Below are 20,826 nucleotides of genomic sequence, written 5' to 3' on the forward strand. Positions count from 1 at the left end.
ATCCACTTCTAGCCTAGAGTATGAAGTGATGCGATGCATAATAACTTTTTCAGTACTTCCTTATTTCCTTAATCACTGATCTAAATAGCGACAGTTTACTATTAGGTGTTTCCTATGGGCCAGGGTTGGTGAGCTTCAGATACTTCGCTTCTCCTTTTCTGTCTCTAGGGTTCAAAAATAATTTTTTCCTAGAAACATATATTGAAGTTTAAGTTTACTATGGTTTGAATCAAATCCTTAGAGGAAGCAGGAATCCCTGAATCTGATGCTGATTAAGCCATTAGTTGTGGTTAACACTTGCAATGACAACAACTTAAAAATAAATGAATATATCCAACTTTCTAAGTGGTGAAGCAATATATTTTAATTTGCAAATGAAATATTTTATTTGGTGAGATGAAGCATGGGGGAAATGTTAAGTTCCAATGGTTGACAGTATGTGAACTGAAAATCATGTCAAGCAGATTTGCTTTCTTACTAGTAATATTGTCTATAAGTTATGAATGAGGGCAACTAGGCACTGTACATGCAAACTCAGTGGAGTCATCCTACAGCAGTGGTTCTCAACTTGTGGGTCCCCAGATGTTTTGTCCTTCAACTCCTAAAAATCCTAACAGCTGGTAAACTGACTGGGATTTCTGGGAGTTGTAGGCCAAAACATCTGGGGACCCACAGGTTGAGAGATGAGACTTCCCTTTAATTCATTTAATTTTTTTGTACGTTGTGTCTGCTTCCTTAATTTCCTGATAATTACTGTGGCCTTGTATCCATGTGCAAGTGTGAAGGATAGGTTTCCTGTACTAGAAAGCAATGAAAGCATAACTTATATGGGGGAATTCTGTTTCATTCATTTTTTTCCACCCACAGTTTAATTTCATTCATGCTTTGTATTTGTGTGTGTGTTTAATTAGGTTGTGATGGGAAATTATCTCTATTCAATAGTGAAACTCCTGACTTTGGCCCAAGCTGAAATTTTGTCTGTTACTTGAGTACATAATGGCAGGAGGATTTTTTTATTTTAAAAAATAATTTCTTCATAAAAGCTCCTTAAAAGAGAAACTGTTTTCCTTCCTGGTGCTGCCACCTCCCCAACCCCCCTAATTAAACGGTTTGAATTTGCACGTTAACCGCTTGGCGCTTCCTCGGCTCCTCAGATGATTAGAAAGGGATATTCATTTATGCCTTTTAAACGCCGCCCCGATTAAAATCAGAGAGATTTTTCCTTCATCAAAATCTAACATCCTTGAAAAATTAATTTGATGCCTCTTGTTATCAATTAATTGAATCTCGTTGGGAAGGAGGCTCGTACGGCGGGTGGTTGGAGCTGGTCCTTCTGTTCTTAGCTGCTTTTTAAAAACACTCTTTTTCTTTCCCTTCTACCACTTCTTCCAAACACTCTGACATTATAAAACTTGCTTTTTTATTATTTTACTCTTCTTGTAAAATAAATGAATAAAACTTTTTTCTTTCTCCCCACCACCCTTTCTTGGGGTATCTTCATATAGAAAGGAAACCTCCTCTTCTTCTGACTTCCTAAGAAGATGTGTGTGTGTGTGTGGAATTGTTAGCACGTTAGCAGTTTCTTAGCAATATGGTTGGATTTCATTCTCTTTCAAATGGGGATATTGGATATTTCATTTGAATCTCCCTTTCAATTAAAAATATACTCTACCTTCTCTTAAACCTGCTTCTTTTCTCTGATCAAGTAATTTTTTGTTGCGAATTTCGGTTCTTCCCACGAGACAGGTTTCCTCAATTTGAATAGACTTTTCTGCCACTTTATTAACTTCTCAACTCTTTGTCCCCTTTTCTGCTTTTTTAGACAAAAGGGGAAATAAATGGTACTGACTTTTTCACATAAGTGTATTGAAATAAATTTTAAAGAAATAATACAAACCTCGAGAGAGAGAGAGAGAGAGAGAGAGAGAGAGAGAGAGAGAGAGAGAGAGAGAGAGAGATCTTATGAAATTTTACTGTGAAACTCCAGGGTTTTTTGAAGTTCAGAACTCCCTATCGCAGTAACACCGTATTTAATTTGTACGCAGTGGATGGAGGAAGTTTTATACTGAAACAGAATAGCGTTGTGTGAGAGCAGATTTCACTCTCCCTCAGTCCCCCACTTCTATTCATGATCCTCCAGCATAAAAGCACAAGTATTTATTCTTGTTAAGACAGTAACGTCTTAACAAGTATAAAAACTTGTATGTGGTGCTCATTTTAAGGTTATTGTTTTAAACCTCCAGTTTGTTTAACTCATAAAGCAAAAGGTCTTCTTTGTTGATTTCTCTGTGCAGAATCATTTCTTAGTTACAATATGTTTTCTTCAGCTGTTCTTATATGCACACTAACATATACCCATATATTTTAGACTTCTTCTAAAAAGCTTACATATAGATTTAAAAATGATGGCAATGAAAAAAACATAGATATCAAGCAAGGTAACTATGGAACAGGTACAACACATCTACTAGCAGCGTCAGGCTTACGAGTAAGTCTGCATAACAGAAATATAATATGGATTCTCTGCTTTGTTTTGTTTTTTGTTTTCCACTGAAAGGTTTGGTCCAACTGTTATTGAAAATGGTGTAGAATAGCGTCAATTAAGAATAGGGTTCCATAGGCTTGTGCTACAAAAACATCCCTATGTGAACCTTTTAATAAAGAAAACCCACCTCTTTCTCCTTAAAAAAAAACCAAAAACTTTTGCGGGATTGCCACAGTTAGGTAGGACTCCATTAGCCAAGCTCACCAGGCTCATAGAAAATTGGATGTGTTTCCTAGATTTGAAGATACATAATTTTGCTGCAACAAGGGAAAGTTTAAAGAAAAGAGACCAAATGGAGTGGGACTTAACTCTTTGAGGTTTTTGCCTCTTCCATTTGGACTACAATTAGCAAGTTTTATCTATAAAGCACCTAAAAAGCTTTTCCAGATGTACAGGGACTTTTAAAAAGAAATTCTGCCTAAGAAAACAGCAGCCAGCATCACACAGGACAGGGCCAACCTGGAACTCAAGGGAAGCTAACTTTTTGTTGCTAATAGAGTTGAGATTTTATTTCCTGTCTTTTATTGTCCTGGTCCCCACCTGGACAAAAAGGGAGTGACTTTTTCCTGTACTGAGATTCCTCAGAATAGTTGACTACAACAACAACAAAAAAGTGATACAAAATGTTGGCCAGTGATTTTACCATTGTCACCTTCCTTCTCCTGCATGCTTTTTTTTACCATCTTTTGCCTGATGAAGAAACCAGTGGAGCTTCAAAAGGTTGCACAGTGTATTTTATTCATCTTGATTTATCAATGAAGATATCACCCTTTTGTAGATTTTGCATTTTTATGTATTTTGCTACATGGCCAATGCAGCGACTCATGGAACCTTTTCCTATAAAATGTACTTGAACATAGGTTTTGAATGGATATGTTTACTTTTTAAAATGTAGCTGCAAAGAACATCTTTTTTACTGTTGAGTCAGCTAGGTAACTATTTTTGAAGGACTGTATCAAGCTCTTTTGGTATCCCTGTAGTGATGATTCAGACTGTTATTGCTTAGCGAGGGAATGAAGAAATTATATAGTGTTCAAGAATTGTTTTCTGTGACTAAGAGACCATAATAGTTGGGGTTTTTTTACACATAAACCAGAAAACAGTGTCAAAATGGTTGTACTTCTGAAAAACCTTTTAATTTTTTTGACCATGTAATGGAATATTTAAGGTAGGTAAAGATTTTCCCCTGACGTTAAGTCCAGTCGTGACCGACTCTGGGGGTTGGTGCTCATCTCCATTTCTAAGCCGAAGAGCCGGCGTTGTCCGTAGACACCTCCAAGGTCATGTGGCCAGCATGACTGTATGGAGCGCAGTTACCTTCCCGTCGGAGCGGTACCTATTGATTTACTCACATTTGCATGTTTTCGAACTGCTAGGTTGGTAGGAGCTGGCGCTAACAGCGGGCGCTCATTCCGCTCCCGGGATTTGAACCTGGCACCTTTTGGTCCGCAAGTTCAGCAGCTCAGCGCTTTAACGCACTGTGCCACCAGGGGCCCCTATGGAATATTTAAGGACCCTCATATTCCTTTAAATAAAACTGGGGTCACAGTTTCTATAGGACATCTGCCAGTCTTCCAAATCGTTGGCCTTCAGTTTCAGCAAAGCATCAGATTTATGCTTACAATGTACAAATTGGTGCACCCAACACGATCATTTACAAATATCAATAGTTTTTCACATTGCAGTCCACCATTCCCCAGACCCCAACTGAAAATGTATGTGAAAGTTTTAACAGTCTTTTTATGGCCACCCAACCTGTATTGTCCTCTATACAGCTAGAGGTTTGTTAGCAATGTCGACATTGCAAAGATGGCAAAAGAAGAGTGGAGAGACACAGACTTTCAGTGTTGTTTTGCTAAAGAGGTTCTATAGGAAACAATGCAATGATGCTTCAGATAGGAAAGTGTGGGATTCAACGTTAGCTGATCTTATCATAGCCATGCATATTATCTGCCAATGTGTGTCTGTCCAGCATGAAAAAAAAGTAGTATATTTGGCCATACAAATGGAAATCATAAGAATAATGGAGGTTGATGAAAGAAAGGGAAAAAATTCACCCCAGTGTGCATTTGAGAAGTTTTTCACTGGACTGCAGAGGTTTTGTTTTGTTTTTGTTTATTTGCACATGGTTAACCTGGCTTGGTTTCATGCCACATGTGCATATAGCTAGATATGAATAAAATGTATGCTGAAATGTGTTGAACTGCCCTTTTCAGTTGTGTGTGTGTTAAGGAAACTATGCTATTTATTTCCTATTGTATCTGCTTCTGATGCAAACCTTCCTATTAAAGAAATAATGCTCAGAAGCACATCAGTTCTGTTAACTGAAGTATATTAATATGTATATTTTATGCATATCAGCTCTGTGTAAAGTTTTATAGACTGTACTGTCTTGCACCTCATTTGCTTTTAGATCTATAGTGTATATGATTCCCTCTTCCCTCCCTCCCATATTGGTGTTTGCCAGTTGAAAATAACATTTCAAGTATCTGATGATATGGACTTTGGTCCATGACAGTTCATATATCTATCTTTTATTGACTGTACTTGAGCCATTCTCTGAACATTTTTGGTGTTAGTGCTAGATAAAAAATACTTTAAATAAAATAAATAAACAACACTTAAATATCAGTCTTTAAGAAGTACTAAAGGATTTGTTACAAAGAGTATTATTTTGTGTAATAGCTCAGTTAAAATCTTTCTGTCTTCATTATGACTTGCATCAGAAGGCAACTGTGCAAAACTGAAAATATTTTGTCTCCAACAGTGCAACATTCTCCAGCTCCTTAAATCCCAGTCTTAGGTAAATTAGACGTTAAAATGCTGGTGAATTCCTAAAAAATTGTGCAAATGGGATAAGCCAGTATAAAACAAACAGCACATGGAGAGAAGAGATATGAAACCTTGACTATTTTGAATAGCTATAAGTAATTTTCTCCCCAATGTGAAAGACAATGAACATTCCTCTATGGTATTCTCTTTATATTTGAATGTGTTGCAAGGGTGTTATTCTACAGAGAAAAGCACATACAGTGGAACCTGTACTTAAGAGCATCCCAGCTTAAGACCATTTTGAGTTAAGAGCTGTTGCTCGGCCCAGATTTCACTTTGACATACCGTGTTTCCCTGAAAATAAGACAGTGTTTTATATTAAATTTTGCTCCCAAAGATACTCTAGGTCTTATTTTCAGGGGATGTCTTATTTTTCCATGAAGAAGAATTCACATTTATTGTTGAACAAAATAATGAACATTTATTATATACTGTACAGTAGTTGTCTTCTCAGCATAACCAGACAAACTGTGAATCCTGTCAAGAATTTCTTGTTACTACCATTATTCCCATGTACAACTGATATGTACATTTACCAATTCTGCATGCTTTGGTGTTCTGTTTGGCAGGCACCAGGCCTGCTTCCAAACAAAAACTTTGCTAGGTCTTACTTTTGGGGGAGGCCTTATATTTAGCAATTCAGCAAAACTTCTACTAGGTCTTATTTTCTGGGGATGTCTTATTTTAGGGGAAACAGGGTAGGAGCAGCATTTTGAGTTAAGAGCTAGCACCAGAGGGAGTGCTTGCACGAGAGTTCAGGGCTCCAAGGGAGCAGCCTCAATGCCTCATGCCTCCATGCCTTGTGTTCTTGTCCGCTCTGGGAGGTTGCTGTCCGCTTTGCTCTTGTCTGCTTTGAGGAAATTTGGGTTAGTTGATTTTGTGTGGTTTTTATTCCTAGTATGTTTGGCTTCATGAAAAGAGAGAAAGAGAGTGCAAGAGAGGGAGGGAGGCTGGAATGAGTACAGTATGAAGAAAATGATGCTTATGCCTCTTTGCTTTGTGCTTCCTTGCCACAACTTTGTCCTACCATTTTAACGTTGATTTTTCTTTTTTATTGTTCCATGTGAATGTGCATTATACATTATTTGTTATTCATAAAGTACATTTTCTTATTTTAAAACACATAACAAAAATGGGGGACGGGATTAGAACAGATCAATAGCATTTCAATGAAAAAATTGCTTTGAGATAAGAGCATGTTGAGTTAAGAGCTCAATCAACGAACAAATTAAACTTGTAAGTCAAGGTATCACTATACTCTTTTGCACAAAAACCCTATTTTCCTTACATTTTCTTTATAGAAAACAGACTTTTGTGAAAATGACCATTTGTTTTCTCAGCAAAAAATAACTGCTAAACTTTGGGACATTGCACACAAGAAAATGCTTTGCAAGATTCTCACTGGTTTATTATTTTTTCTGGCTGAGTTCCCTGATTACAGTGTTCCCTCACTACTTCGCGGTTCACTTTTTGCGAATTCGCTATTTTGTGGTTTTTCAATAAACTCTAAAAGACTATTATAAATCATAAAAAATTACAATTTACAGCCTAAGGAAGAGAGGAAGGAGAAGCTGAAGGGAGAGAAAAGGAGCCCAAGCGGCAACTGGAGGAGAAGGAGGTGATTTATCAACACACGATTGGTTAATAAAGACATAAAATAGTGTGTAAAATAATGTACAAATATTAAAATAAATATAGTGTCCCTATTTCGCGGATTTTCACTTATTGCGCGTGGTCCTGGAACCTAACCCCTACGATGAGTGAGGAAACACTGTATTCCCAATTTTAAAAAATAATTAAAATAAATAATTAAGAGTATTTTTTCCTTCCCCAGTGGAGAGTTTAGGATTAGTGCAGTTCCTTCCTGAGCATATATTTGATGGCGCACATGGTTTCACTTTATGTTACGTATGCCTTAGTGATCTCTCTTATTTGGATGACTTAACAATAGCTGTTGTATTAGAGCTACCGGAAGAGAGATACACTCCCACCTCAAACCTTTTGGGAATTTAGCTTGGCCATCTCTGAAAAAGACTGGGATTGGCAAATAGTAGTTTCCCTTCTTTCATATTCTGCAAGATGAATTCACCGAAGGATGTTCCACCACCCTTAATGTAGGCTTCTTTCCAGCCACACACGTGCGTGACTTCCTGAGTCTCCTAAACAGTGAGGCAGGAGCCCCTGAGTGTGCAACGTCACTATTTAATTAGTCCTCCCTGATTAACAAAACTTGGCGTTCAGCTTCCTTCTGCCCTCATCTTTCCTGGCTTCGAATCAATGGCTTTGATATGCTAATTAGGGAGTAATTTAATTTCAAAAGGCCGCAATTAACAAGGGTGTTGTGGACATGCTGTAGTTAAGCGGCGTAATCTAATTTGCATTAGTAACAAGCAGGGACTAATTAGAAGCTTAATTAGACACTTAGATGGCTCTTGTGTTTACTTTCTTAATGAGATAGAGTGGGGCTCTTTTAAAAAAAATCTTTTCAAGAGCTCAACAGAAAGCAAGCAGTGGGTGAAACCAGAATGCCAGTGCCTGGCACCTTTTCAGTTGCTGTAGGCAGCAAAAGCAGGCCAATTGCTTCACCCAGGCATTCCTTTCTTCTGGAGGGAGGGAGGCTTTGGGTTTGAACCTGGCTGGATACAGTTCAGCCCTGGCTAAAGACACTGTAGCTGCAGAATTATTTAAGACTTATCTGATTTCTTCCAGATTGAAGGAAAGTAGGAAGATGCATTGTACCAGTTTGGATCATTGGCCTTTTTAGTGCAATACTGTCTACAGTGATTAAAATTGGCCTCCTGTGGCTTCAAACATCCCCGGTCTTGCTTGAGTATATTACAGATACAGCATAGGATGCTTGCACATACTCTGCCACCGTGCAATGGCCATTTCCAGAAGGCCTAGCAAATGTATTGGGGAGTCTGGTCTTTGCTAACTTGATATCCCTTGATGCACAATAATTTTGCTTCATATTTTATAGATGGTGGGACAGTTCTAATGGGTTGAATTAATATATTGACCCTTTCCAAATCTGCATTCAGTTTTACCTGTTGAACATTTTCTGTAAAAGTCTCCAGTTATTTCTAAATACTTTGCCAACTGTGTATTGTTTGGGCTAGTTCAGTTTTTAGATGGTATTTCTTCAGTCATAAATAGGAATCCCATATGTACAGGGAAACCCGTTATTTCGGTGATATGGGTGGAAAGAGACAACATGAAATGTTAAGTCCAGGTAACCACTGTTGATCACTTCTTTCTTCTTTAGAAATACTAACATGGGATTTCCCAGGAACTTTGCAAATTCAAGGATTTGTTAAAATACATAGGAAAGGAATGAACACACACACACACATTGTTTTTCTTGTGCTGTGTTCCAATTTTTTTCATTAAAATGAATATGGGACATAGCCAGCACAAGATCGGCAAAGGAAAAAGTGTAGAAGCATGAGACTTGCAATGGAACTTGTGATACTCTTTTAAGTGCTGTATTAATACATGAGGAAGGCTCAAAGGTGACTTCTTCCAAAATAAAAAAGTTGCAGTCAGATGAAAGTAGTAGATGAAAGCATTCATAGGTGTGATCCCATTAAAGGGGGTGCCTGGACTAAGCCAATCCTTGCTTCCTTAAATCTCTTCTAATTTACTGTAATGCTTTAAATTCATTTTAGCTCTTGCAGATTTTATTTTCTAATCCTTTCCCACATTTCCATGTGTTTGTGCATTAATTAAAGGGTAAAAAGCCACTCCGAGCAATCCCAGGTTGTTCTTCTCCTCCTGAACCCAAAGCCTTTTAAGATTAAGGAGCTGTTTTCTGAAGTCTTAGTAGTGCCTAGACCTGAGGAAGAATACTGAGGAAGAATACATATGCTGAAGCAGAGACTGGAAGTAAAGTGTTTGGGAGAAAATAATAGCACTATTGTGATGACACTTATCTTCCAGATATCTGTGATTTTGGGTCTGCTTACTGTAAAAAAAATTCTTACAGTCTGAAGTGCTTCCATGAGTAGGGGAGGCATATTTCTTCTACATTTGATATTAGTCTAGAGTGAGTTTGGAGACAGTATCAAGGTAGCCAATGTTTTGAAATCTTCTGTGAAATAGGAACTACTATGATGCATCAGTGCAGGGGTCCCCAAACTAAGGCCTGGGGGCCGGATGCGGCCCTCCGAGGTCATTTACCTGGCCCCCGCCCTCAGTTTTATAATATAATATATTGCATATACATATAATATTGATAATAATATTATAATGTAATACAATATAACACTGATAATAATACCATATAATAATATTAATTATATATTCTATATTACATATGATATTACTAATAATATTACAGTATAGTGGTATAGTTCAATATAGTAATATATAATGCAAATATTGTGCTATGCTAATAATATAATATATTGTATGTGCATATAATTTGTAAGCCACTCTGAATCCCCTTTGGGGTGAGAAGGGTGTGATACAAATGTAGTAAATAAATGCAGTAAATAAATAAATAATAAATAAATTTTAGACTTAGGCTCACCCAAAGTCTGAAATGACTTGAAGGCACACAACAACAACAACAACAACAACAACAACAACAACAATCTTAATTAACTTGACTATCTCATTGGCCAGAAGCAGGACCACATTTCCCATTGAAATCCTGATAAATGTATGTTGGTTAAAATTGTTTTTATTTTTAAATATTGTATTGTTATTTCATTGTTCTTGTTGTTGTTGTTTTTGCACCACAAATAAGACATGTGCAATGTGCATCGGAATTTGTTTGTATTTTTTTAAAATGATAATCCAGCCCCTCAACAGTCTGAAGGATTGTGGACCGGCCCTCGGCTTAAAAAGTTTGAGGACCCCTGCATCAGTGTATAGATTTTTGGATTTAGACTTGAAGAACTTGAGTCCTGATGTTACAGTTTTGGACATGACATTTTGCCTTGGTCCTTGGCCCATTGCGGTAAACCTTTGGCTGGTTCCTCATCTCATGCATTTAAGAACCACTGCTTTAATATTATCTTTCTATCTATTCAAGGAACTTCTCAGTTCCTCAGTTAAAGAGGTTTAGATGTTTCTCTCGGCCATTTTCTGAGATGTGTTAATAAAATTTGGACAACAAAAATCTAAATGCAGCAGAGTCTCGCTTATCCAACATAAACAGGCCAGCAAAACGTTGGATAAGCAGAAATGTTGGATAATAATGAGGGATTAAGGAAAAGCCTATTAAACGTCAAATTACATTATGATTTTACAAATTAAGTACCAAAACATCATGTTTTACAATAAATCAACAGAAAAAGCAGTTCAATACATGATAACGTTATGTAGTAATTACTGTATTTATGAATTTAACACCGAAATATTGCAATGTATTGAAAATATTGACTACAAAAACATTGACTACTAAAAGGCTTACTGTGTTGGATAATCCAGAACATTGGATAGGCGAAGGTTGGATAAGCGAGATTCTACTGTACATGAAAATACTGTATCAGCTGGAAACAACTCAGTTCCTTGTTTACTTTTATTTTGTTTGTATAATCTTGCCAAGAAAACCCAATTATAGGTTTGCCTTAGGGACTATCTTCATGGCATCTTAAAACATTATTTTCCCTTTTGTTGTAAAGTTTAAGTGCCCAATTAAGGGCAAGATTAACTGGTCTTGTTGTATAACTTGCTGTGGTAGTTTGGGACTTTGTTCCTTTTCACAGCAGGCAATTCAAGTACCCTTTAGGTGTTTCAGATTATATGTATAATCCCTGACTATTGACTTTGCTGGATATGGATGCTGTACAACAAAACTTCTTGAGGGTGCCTAGCAAAACTGTTGTTTCACCACTTTCACGTGATGGTGTACCAGCTAACTCTGCAGCTAACTTTGTTAACCCTTGTCATTGGGTATTGAAGCAGTTGCTTAGCTCCAGGTTGATGTGTTTCTTTTCTGAGTGAAGACCTTTTGTATTCACTTCTGAGTGAAGACCTTTTGTATTTTGCTGGGGTTGATAAATACAGTGTTGTTCCTGGGCTCCAGTTTTTCCTTTCTCTGTGCATCCAGAGTCTGAAAGAATGTATTGGGCAAACCAATTTGATTGAAATGTCGGGGAGGGGCTGAAATTGCAGAATTAGTTACTGAGTATGAATTGTCTTACAGCTGTGTGAATTTCGATCTCTAAAATTATGTTTACCAAGAGTATGTTCCAGCAGCTAACCAGACCTCAGACCGAATTCTGCAGCAATATTCAAAATAGTTTTATGCTAAGGTATGATAGAAAATTGGTCTGTTTCCTAAATTTTCCAATGGGGGGTAAGCTTCAAATGTATACAGTAGAGTCTCACTTATCCAACATTCGCTTATCCAATGTTCTGGATTATCCAACACATTTTTGTAGTCCATGTTTTCAATACATCGTGATATTTTGGTGCTAAATTCGTAAATACGGTAATTACTACATAGCATTACTGCATATTGAACTACTTTTTCTGTCAAATTTGTTGTATAACATGATGTTTTTGGTGCTTATTTTGTAAAATCATAACCTAATTTGATGTTTAATAGGCTTCTCCTTAATCTCTCCTTATTATCCAACATACTCGATTATCTAACGTTCTGCCGGCCCACTTATGTTGGATAAGTGAGACTCTACTGTACTGTAGTATTTAAAAAAAAAGTGTAGTCCTGTAAATTTGAGCTTCATAATTACTTTTCAGACTAATTTGGTTTGTTTTTGATGGCTCAGACTATCCATGGATTTGGATATAGGAACATGTATTTCTACACCTACGCGATTTTGTGTGTAACCCTATCTGGGATGTGTTTGGTTTGGCTTCCATCATTGAGTAATCAGGAATAGTTTGCTCCATAGACACTATAGTTGTGATGTACCATCTCCTCTCTTGCTTGTAATGTTGCATATTCGGTATTCTCTAAATTCAGTGAGAGACAAAGTGGAAGGCAAGTGCATGAATGGTGTTGATTTTGACCATTTGGGTCTGGAGCACAAGAATGCTTTCTGACAGTTAACACATATGCTGTTCACAAAATCAAGATAGAGATGAATTTTCTCTCTTGCTTGTCCCTATTTTTCTTGCTAGATGAAGCACAGCACCGTTAACATACAGTATTATACATTCTTAGGTATTTAGCTATCTCAACATTTTGCAAAGAAAGATTAAAGGACATTCTTACAACTGCTTTCCATGTTTTTCTACTGCTGAGTATAAAAGATTGTGTCAGATGGTCTTTGAGCTTTGTTTTTGCAAGGGACATTTATTAAGTAGAAGACATGAGTCTTTATAATGTATACAGGTGTCTGTTGTGTTTTGTATAGGGAATCCATTGGGTAGGGAAGGCAACAGCAGAACCTTTGATGGAAGAAGGTTCTGTGGCAGTTGGCTTCACCATTGGGAAAGATGTGAACTCATGGAGTTTCTTGTTGCTCTCCGTAACAAATACATTCTTGGCAAGAGAAGTTATTTATTCTGTGTTTGTAAGAGCAAAGCACAGGGCTATGAGGTGATTAATTTATGATTGAAGCAGGAATCTGTTGCAAAATATGTGCAGAGTTGGAATATCAGTTACAGATGCTCTAAAAAGGAGGGGAACCTTTGACCTATTCAGCTTTGTTGGGTGTCCAACCCCTTAAGCCTTGGCATGACTGGAGCTTGGAGTCTATAAATACTCCGATGGGTACAGGATCCTCATCTTTCCTTGTAACTCTTGCTGCAAGCATCTTAGGTTGCCTTTCCTATTTTGGAATATATGAAGGTAGGGTCTTAAAAGTGAAGTGGGATAGAGAGCATGTGGTGTTAGCCTTATATTTAGTAGCAAGAAAAGAGAAATAATATGGTAAAGACTCAGGTTCAGTGGGTGGCATTCCTCTAAATATTGCAGTTGAGGTGATGTAAGGGAAGTATGTTCTCTGTAGTCAAAGGAATAAGTTGTGAAAGGGGAAGCATGAAGAGTATATTGAGGGTCCAGGCAGTTTTTGTGTATGATAGCACTATCATTAATGTGAAAAATTCAGAGTGCTTCCAAAATATGAATGGCTGCTGAAAAAATGCATGTTGATGCTGAATGCTTTCATCAATATTCTTATTTTGGGGGTTTATTATTACACATCTAAGGTTTTATTCTATGTATATGTGCAATTATATGTACACATCTGCAAATACTCGTTTTTAAAATTTGAAAGAATAACATGTATGCATTGTTCTGTGTCCTTAGTCTCTGTGGGAGATCTGTGTCCACATAGCAAAACCAGCTGATCTCTGTGCTCTCCCTTCCAGGGAAACCCCAGGCATCCATCAGTCTGTTAATTGCACTAATTAGAGAGTGTGGAGGTGTTAATTGGAAAACCGTAGTTTTGTGCCTGTTTAGGGGAAGCAAACGTCAATAAAAATTAATTGATGACTTGGCATGGCATATGCACTTCACAGGTTAGCGGAGAGTCAAAAGATGTCAAGGCAAATGTTACTGCTCAGATTAAGCAATTGTTAATTAAAAAGCAGCTGTAATTAATATGACTTTCTGCCATATGGTATTAGGTCGTTCTCTTTCTACGCTTGTAGCTTCTTTCTTTCTTTCTTTCTTTCTTTCTTTTCAAGTAAGAGGTATACTTGAAGCAAACATAGAAAGTGAGATAAAATTAGGTAATATTGTTTTTGAAACACTTTTTCAAATTTCCTGCTGAGATGGTCAATAATGAGCAATCCATTTGCAAATCTTCAGTCCATAATTGAAGGATGGCTAGTACCCCCCTTCCCATAGCTCTTTTGTATGTTTTACTTCGATATGTGATTATTGTTCCCAGAGAGACTGGAAAAAGTAGTATTGCTTCTTTGATGTTTTACTTCTCTTTTTAATTTTTTGAAAGATGCTTTGCATGAAACAAGGTTTTTTCAGTAAACAAAGCCTGTCAGGGTTGTCAAAATCTTCCAGTTGTCAATTCTCATTGACTGCCATTGTGATATATCTTACCAACCATGTCTGTGTTTCAAGAACGCAGAGACACACCTGTACAATGTGGGCAGACAGTCTGCCCACATTGATGGGATGTCATTTAGAGGAAAGTGGAATGTTCTTGGGTGTCACCTGGCTATATACTGCATTCTTGTTCTGGTTTGTGCTCACATGGCTCTGAACCAAAACAACATGATGTACCCTGCCATAGTTGTTGATGGGAATCTATTTAGTTACGCTATAGGAACAGGCTGTAGTTATATCAACAGCTCCTTTACATTTCCTGTCTACTGTATTGATAACCAGTGATAGGAACGTGGTAATTAAGATGAATTAAGTGATGAATTAAGTTGGAAATCTGCTAACTTACGTTAAAAATATTTTTCAACGAAAGGCATTGACTTACAGAGCCAGCATGCTGAAGAAGTTTGAGTTTTGGACCCTTGTTCAGCCACGGAAGCGCACTGGGTAAGCAACACTCTCAGTCTCAGAGGAGGGCAAAGATAACCCCCCTCTGACCTTCTGACACAATCCTCTGACATAATACCTTGCCAAGAAAACCCCGTGATAGGGTCACCTTAGGACCATCATAATCAGAAGTGATTTGAAGATTCAAAACAACAACAACAACTTCTATTTGCATTTCAGCATAAATATTTCTGCACAATTACAATTAAATGAGCCAGTGCTAAAGTGTCCACAAATATTACATTACTCAGTTCATAGCATTGTTCTCTTGAATTATTGCAATACTACTACTTTCTTTTCATTAGTCCCCCAAGGTTTGGATATGCCAGGTTCCTTACTAAAGAGTAGTTCCAATGGGATAAACTGGTGTAATAAGCTTTGGAAGTTAGCAACATTTTTCCCCACTCCATTTCAAAAAATAAAGGGTGCAATCAAATGCACATTTATTCAGAAGTACAGTTGTTCCTCCACATTTGCTGTTTTGACTTATGGATTTGATTTTTCATGGTTTTGATTAAAATGATATCTCTGGGAATCTCTAGGTCCTTCGTGTGACTATGTGGTCAACTTCCTCTAGTCATACCGGAGGACCTATAAATTTATAAAGAAAACATCTCCCTAGGAATTTCTAGATTCCTCCCAATGTGATTCTGTGATCAGCTTCCAGCATGTTGACCATAGAGTTGAGCTGGAACAGCTAGAAATTCTTAGATAAGTGTTCCCTCAAGGAAATAACCCCTAGCAATTTATTTGTGGATGTTCACCTTCATGGGCATCCTGTGTCCCTGTTCCCAGTGCATGTGGATGGAGGACTGACTGTAGATCACATTAAGTTCAGGGAAGAAACTCCTAAGTGCACCTATTATTTATTTATTTATTTATTTATTTGCTGTATTATACCTTGCCCTTATCACCCGGAAGGGGGACTCAGAGCGGCCTTACAATGGGTAATAATTCAATGCCATGTAAAACAACATATAATTAAATAAACATAGATTAAAGCATAGAAGTAAAAACATAATCATTAAAACCAATTATTAAAACAACACAATCTGAAATCATATTGTAGGAGCCGTTCCTGTCATTATTGCACATATCCCAACTTCACTTATTGTACTGAATTACCAAAGACTTGGTCCCATAGCCACATTTTTAATTTCTTCCTAAAAGTCAGGAGGGAGGGAGCCGACCTGATTTTGCTAGGGAAGGAGTTCCATGGCCGAGGGGCCACCACTGAGAAGGCCCTGTCTCTCGTCCCCACCAACTGCATCTGTGAAGGAGGCGGGACTGAGAGCAGGGCCTCCCCAGACAATCCTAACCTCCGAGATGGTTCATAGAGAAGATATGTTCAGACAGGTAAGCTGGGCCAGAACCGTTTAGGGCTTTATAGGCTAAAGCCAGCCCTTTGAATTGTGCTCGGTAGCAGACTGGCAGCCAGTGGAACTGACGTAACAGGGGAGTTGTATGCTCCCTGTACACTGCTCCAGTGAGACATTTGGCTGCCTACTGTTGCCAAGTCTAAAATAGCAGTCTAAATCTACGCTTCTTTGTAGTCTGCTTCAGACATCACATTCCAATCCATAGTCTATGTTTTGGAAGTTAGGGATGTGCCATGGGTTCACCCCTCCCACCCTATGCATTGATACCATCCTCTGTGTCTTGCCTCCTCTCGTGATAGTCCTATTGTAGACTCTAAAACAGGGAGTCTAGGCTTTATGTTAAATATGCTAACAATTCCTTCCAAAATGTAGTTCAGAGGAAATCTTGGTTAGTGTCAACCACCATTTGTTAGTTGGAGGTCTAGACTAATCAAAAGAAGAAAGGAGGAGCAAATTTGTTGAAGGCTTTCACAGCCGGAATCACTGGAGTGTTGTGTGGTTTCTGGGCTGTATAGCTGTGTTCTAGCAGCATTTTCTCCTGATGTTTCTCCTTCATCTGTGACTGGCATCTTCAGAGGATCCTCCGAAGATCCCAACCACCAAAGCAGGTGAAACGTTAGGAGAAAATGCTGCTAGAACACGGCAATACAGCCCAGAAACCAAACAACACCTGAGGAGCAAATTGTGTGCAAGAGGGACACTTTACTGAGGTTACTGCTTTTGAGGCTGAGGCTAAGACTATGGTTAGAAGCAGGCAGTTGAGTAAGCTTGTTGAACTTAAGTAGGTGTAGGTCTCTTTGGTATATAGAGGAAGGACTATGTGGGAACTATAATATGGGCCATTTTGAACTCCATGGAACAAGATGCACATAAATTGTACGTGAATTGTTTGTGAACTGTAGCTGACTTTTGCCATGCAAATGTGTGCATCTGTTAAAATGTTGTAGTTTGAACTATGATACGTACACTCAGACTGCACCATGTGAAGTAGACCTAAGGCTTATTAGAGAAGGAATCATATATGCATATTTTGAATTAGCTTCTGGTGAACTCAGCCTTCAGGGTGAACATTTGATGTGTTATAAAAGTCATGATTTAAAACTATGTCCAGATCATGGTGTTTTAAAAAGCAATAACCTAAGGGTTTTGTTACCACTTTCTTGAGTTTAGAACCACTTTTAGGGCTCTATGTCATGTTTTTCTTGGCAAGCCTCAGATGCAGGGATAAACTTGCTTTTTCTTCTGCTTCCCTTGGCTATAAAAGGGAAGCGGGAAATTATATGTTGCTGGCATTTATCAATAGAGGGTTAAATATCTGACAAATATGTCTAAAACACTCTCACTTGTCTTGGGACTCTTTCCCTTTACAAGAAAATTGATTTTTCTCAGAAAATACATGTGTTTGAAAAAAATTGCCAAACACGTGGAAGTCTGACAATTGAAATTAACAGCTGGAAAAATTATAAATGGAATGGAGAAAACTGGTCTGCATTATAGTAAATAAAAACTGACAAATATGTAGGTTAGGTTATTAAAACTGCAATCAAAAAGTCCGATTTCACTAAAATTTTATCACTTGCCTCCTACACTTTGCTCAAATGTTATGTAAGCTGCACGGCAGAGAAGTATGCAGAAAATATTTATTTTGTCTGATTTGTTCTTGGTATTTCTGTTTTCTAGATCAGATAAACATTTTGCCATGAGCAGTATTAAGGCTAAAGGCACAATTAGTAATATTTGTTTCATTATAATGTTATGTATAGAATGCTTAGCCTATTGGTTTTTAAAGTATTGCCATGTGGACAGTAAGTGGGATTTTTGAATGCCAATGTGTATCCTGTATGTAACGGAATCATCAGGATATATGTCTCTATCAATTTGGAAAAATATAGTATTTTTCATTTTGAAATTTTCAGGATTTTTGTGATACAGTTTTTAGGGACAACAAAGAAATACATGTTTGAAATCCTTGGATGCCTACATGCAATCCTTTCATTTGAACATTTAGCATTTCAGGAAGTGGAAATTATTTGGAACACGAGTTTGCTTACCTTTAAAACAGTTTTTTCTAGTGAAAAATCTCACATCACAGGTGCCAAGGATTTTACCTGGAATCTTTTGTACTCTAGGTATATAATCCATCCTTTATATCTACAGCTGAACAGTACAATGTCCAATGTCATAATTGATATATTTGGTTTATACTACTTTTGTTTCCCATCACAGAAGTCTTTTTGACAGGCTGATACAGAATTAAGTGAGTGCTGGGGTGGGGAGTGGAAATGTTTCAAGCATGATAGGAAAAGCCTTTGCAATAGGACACAATGCTCTTGTTTTTCTAATATTTTTTACAACAGAATTGTGGTTATTTCTTAGGGAGGACATTACCAATATCTTTCCAGATTCTCTAAATCTAGCTATAACTGTTCTTTTAATCAAGGATTTTCATATATGAGGAAGGCAATAGTAAGCCCTCTCTGATCAAATCTTTACAGAAACCCCTGTGATAGGTTTGCCTTAGAGTTGCCATAAGTTAGAAATAACTTGAAAGCACAGAACAATAACAGCTAGATCAGGAAAAATAATAATTATGAAAGCAAAGGTTCTTTTTCTTTGTTGCCTGGTTTTAAACAACTTATTTCGAGAGAAAAGTGTGTGTCATTAGAACTTCATGAAATAGAAGGGCGCACTATTGGAAAGCAGCTTTTTACAATTAGCTTGCAGCCATAAGAGCTGAATGAGATCCCTATTTTGTTTACCATGGTAACTTCATAACTTCTACATCTTGAGCCCAGTAATCTTTGGCGCAGAAAGTTGTTCTTCCAATGTCCTCTCACCCTATGCCTTGGCATCACTATCCCAAATGTATATTTTCAATAAAGACAAAAATGCAGTAATCTCTGTGCCCTTGAATTCTCCCGAAGCTACAAGTATATGTGTGTGTGTGTGTGTGTTTGATAGTGTGAGGGACTTCAGGAGGGAGTCGACAACTCCACATGGGAATTAATGTCATTCATACACCCTGCGGAAATGACTTTTGAAATGCATATAATCTCAAACATGCAAATGAGAGGCTTGCTTCACCCTGTTTAATATGAATGATCAGCTTCTGAATAGCTATTATTACACGCCACATTTCAGCAATTATGTTGTTCCCAGTTTGTCGATCTATCGTGCCAAAAAAAGAAGGGGGAAGCCTATACGGGGAAAGAAATGGTAGGAAAAAGAAATATCTCTCTTCGACCCTCTTCTCTTTTCAAACTTGCTGACTGCTTCGCTGCTCAGGCCCATTTGAGGGTTTTCTGCTTCAGTTCTTTGCTCCAGGAAGACGCTGCCTTCAAAGAGGCATTACTTTTGTTGTTTTCTTTGTCAAGAGACAAAATTAAAATGAGACACCCCAGTGTGTTGGGTGCGTGTTCCAGTTTTGTTTTACTGTTTGATTGTTGATAGCTTTATTAAGGAGAAATGGTATAGAATCAGGGTAGAAAAACATTTCCCATTGATCTTTAAAGAATTGGTGTTATCCATTTTAAGATAATCAGTGTTTTGTCCTTTAAATTCATATAATCATTCGTAATGTTGCTAAAGATAATATGACAATATATTAGAAACTGTTTTCAGTTTCATATATAAAGCAAACTGCTAGCAGCTGTAGTTAAAGTGAAGGCCTTGAGAATGGGGCTATAGTGCTTTTTCAGAGATCTCAAACAAGAGACTAAAATTATATCAAATTAAAAGGATTCTGAAAGAATCTTTCCTTGAGGGCATTTTGCACCTGATCCAAAATCTAGCTTTTGTAATTAAATTATGTCAAGCACATACCACTTGTTGGGGCTATCTGGTGACAAATCTAGCTTTAGGTTTTCCCAGCAATTGTGCCAGATTCTATACCATGCCTCATTGTATTGGGATTTGAGCTGAGGAAGCATTGACTTCAAATAAGTTTATTTAGAGCCTCCGGTGGCTCAGTGTGTTAAAGCACTGAGCTGCTGAACTTGCAGACCGAAAGGTCCCAGGTTCAAACCCAGAGTGAGCGCCCACTGTTAGCTCCAGCTTCTGCCAACCTAGCAGTTCGAAAACATGTAAATGTGAGTAGATCAATAGGTACCACTCTGGCAGGAAGGTAACGGCGTTCCATGCAGTCATGCTGGCCACATGACCTTGGAGGTGTCTACGGACAACGCCTGCTCTTCGGCTTAGAAATGGAGATGAGCACCAACCCCCAGAGTCAGACATGACTGGACTTAACGTCAGGGGAAACCTTTACCTTTTACTAAGTTTATTTAGGAGTTACAATTTTCAGTGTTTGAGCAAAGCAAAATTGAAATTCTCTTTTGTTTTTTAAAGCCGCCACCCCCCCCCCCCCCCAAATTGGACACGTAGATAAAATGGTCAACCCTTTCTTCAGCTTTTTTTTTTTTTTGCATGAGGATTGTCTTTCTGATAACTTATTATAAAAGTAAAGTAGGCAGCCCCATGCCAAATACAACAGAACATTCTGGTATGATTTTTCCTTTAATCCGTTTTCACTGATTTTTTTCTTTAATCAGTTTTCACTGATTTCAAGGTCTGTGCTTTATTGACATGCTGTGGGTACCTCCTGAGATGGCTGATTTTTTTCTGTTTCTTTTTGTTTTGCT

General features: G+C 37.6%; 1 protein-coding gene across 7 annotated transcripts in view; it reads left to right on the plus strand.

Moving 5' to 3' along the window:
• foxp4 (forkhead box P4) overlaps window positions 1-20,826 on the plus strand; it is a 206,002-nt gene that overhangs the window by 25,950 nt on the left and 159,226 nt on the right. The window contains exon 1 of one of the 7 annotated variants that reach the window (XM_062978485.1): window positions 12,408-12,893. The exons of 5 other annotated variants lie outside the window; for them this stretch is intronic. The gene's annotated coding sequence lies outside the window, so the exon portion shown is untranslated. Of the gene's footprint in view, window positions 1-12,407; window positions 12,894-14,784; window positions 14,808-20,826 lie in introns of those variants that run through there. One more of the 7 variants, XM_062978486.1, reaches the window with a different exon arrangement.

This window comes from Anolis carolinensis, chromosome 4 (assembly GCF_035594765.1).
Source record: "Anolis carolinensis isolate JA03-04 chromosome 4, rAnoCar3.1.pri, whole genome shotgun sequence".
In the NCBI taxonomy this organism is placed as follows: Eukaryota; Metazoa; Chordata; class Lepidosauria; order Squamata; family Dactyloidae; genus Anolis; species Anolis carolinensis.